The sequence below is a fragment of the Dromaius novaehollandiae genome, chromosome 16, assembly GCF_036370855.1.
Source record: "Dromaius novaehollandiae isolate bDroNov1 chromosome 16, bDroNov1.hap1, whole genome shotgun sequence".
NCBI classification, from domain to species: domain Eukaryota; kingdom Metazoa; phylum Chordata; class Aves; order Casuariiformes; family Dromaiidae; genus Dromaius; species Dromaius novaehollandiae.
This window is the reverse complement of record NC_088113.1, coordinates 13080326-13082882: the sequence shown is the minus strand read 5'-3', so window position 1 is coordinate 13082882 and position 2557 is coordinate 13080326.

Here is a 2557-nt window from a genome sequence, read left to right as displayed (position 1 = left end):
CTCTAAAGGCTTCGATCAGTCATCGGCTGGAGTAAATTTTTCACGGGCCCTTTATTGAAAGTCAGGCACCAGCACGGAAGCCTTCTGGACTCCGGGTTGTGTCAGCATGAGCAAGCTGCTCACGCTACAATAAACACTGAACTGAAATCGAAGCCTAACAGGAGATTAATTCCTAAGCTTTTCCGTGTTAGACTTCAAGAAAGGAAAAGAGAGTGAAAAAGAGAGCTCCTTTTTTCGAGCTGAAGTCTCTAGTGAGTAGCTCAGTCTACCACTAGCACCCAAATGCCTTTCTTTCCTCCTCCTTTTTTTCTTTTTTTCCCTCCTTTTGGAATTCAAACGGTTCTATAAATCAGTATTCTTGTTGGCTATGCATGGAGGTCTTTCGCAAGAAACCATTTTGGCTTCATTTATCTTAAAAAATATATATATATATATTATATATATAACATAAGAAATAAATGGAAGGAATAAATGTAGGTGAACCATGCCTGCCCTTCTTACCTCTTCTAGGCTTTTGTATGGGCGCGGGGCATGCGATGCTTTGCCTCCCAGGGGCACTGCTCCCTCTAGGCTGCGGGCTGGTGCCAAAGCAAAGCTTATGCAAAATTCCCTCTTTGGGCTGCGTGGAGGAGATATATATATACACACATACATACGTACATATATACACACACACACACACACACACATATATATATACACATTTCCCCCCTCCGGACCACAGCAAGCCCTGTCCCCGCGCGGAAGGGGAGGCGGCAGCGCGGGCTCTCGCTGCCCCCTGGAGGCGAGCGGCGCGCAGGGCGGCGGCCCCGGCCGTCCCGCTCCGCGGCTGCGCGCGGTGAACCCCCCGTTGTGTTTGCAGCCTCCCGGGCAGCTCCTGGCGCGCGGTTCCCCGTGCGCAGAGCAGCGGGTGTCACCCGGTCGCCGCCACCATGCTTCATGCGCTGGCGATGACAGCAGATGACGCCTTTTTTATTAATCTCTTTATTAAACCGCTATTTACTCAGCTGCTGCAATGGCTATGTGCCTTCCTGCCATTTTCCTTAACTCCTTTCCCCTCCAGCCCACACTCCTGTCAGTCTCTGAGAGCCCATAGCCCCATTTCACGGAGGAGAGAAGCATGAAAAGGTGCCTGAGACCCGGGCGCGTCAGTCCTGCAGAGCTCCGGGCCGGCCTCGGCGACACATCCGCTGCCTTCAGACACGGTGTCAAAACCAGAGCAAGGACATAGTCCCGTGTCCTGCACAACCACAGAAAGCGATAGCCTCCGAACTCGGCCCCTGCAAGCTCTCTGGTCCATGCAACAGGACTGGGTTTGGCGATAGTTTACCATTTCTGTAGTTATCCCTACATTCTCTAGAAAGAGTTTAGGCTAAACATATTGTTTTGACTAAGGAGCCACATCTAAATAAGATCTTTTTTCTTCATTACTGTCCAGAACTAATCCATTTTCCTAAAGTTATACCAGATAAATCTAGATGTTGCTGGCCAACTCAGGGCCCTCTGAAATGGAATTAATGAGGAAGGCTTAACTGTTTTGTTTTTCTTACCCATAGAGAGAGCTCCATCAGGAGAACTTATGGAAACAAGGAGGATTCTGTGCATGAAACGAAAATCTGCAGAAAAGGGTACTTGTATTTTTTTGAGAAATGGTATCCAACCAGGCATCAGTGGGAAAAGATGCAGTGACAGAGATAACCACTGTGCATCTTCTCTTTCCTGCACACCTGAGCACCAGACTTTGGCTCAAAAACGTGACCCCAGGTTTGAGTTTGAATGTGACTTTCTATCGGCTGACACGCCAAAGCACCACATCCGAATATGCTGGCACCTCTGGCCAGCTGACACCTTTGAACCTATTCCCAACAGAGGTCTGCATCTCTCATCATCATCTGGGCTAGGAAGCCATCAGCTGCTTAATGAGATCGCTTTTCTGTCCATGGGTTTTTTGTTTCTGAAATAAGCAGATTTGAAATGAGCCGTGATTTTTTGGAAAAGCTGCGAGGGTCCCTCGGGACTGACACACCTCTTGCTTGGAAACAGAAGCACGTGGCAGTGGCTCATTCGCGCTGTATCTCAGGCTGAAGTATCCCCCGGGAGCAAAACGTGGCACAACGTGATCGAAGAGGAGGGCTCACTTCTGCACAAATCTATCCAAACAACATTTTGTAACTAATTAATCAGAGCTGGAGGCCGGCCTGACGGGAGCTGAGAACCACTTACCCGTTGGGCCTGGCCATCCCAGGGCAGCTGCAGTGATGGAAGAATCCAACAGCACCAGAGGGAGCGAGTGCTGAGACTACATTTGTAGCCACACCACATGAGGGAACGCCCTCAGGTTAAGAGCTCTCCTTACAAGAGCTGTACGTGTTCACCTGCTTCTGTGTATTTAGCAGGACAGTCAGTCTGGTCATGCCTTGGAAGAGACGGCGCTTTTCGAGCCGATAAACTCTGGCGACCGGGGCCCATATCAACGCATGCAGTTTGGCGCGTGTGACGCTAAGCCAGGGGACCGACCCCCTGCACTGGCTGTCAGTCACAAAGAAATCGAACGATC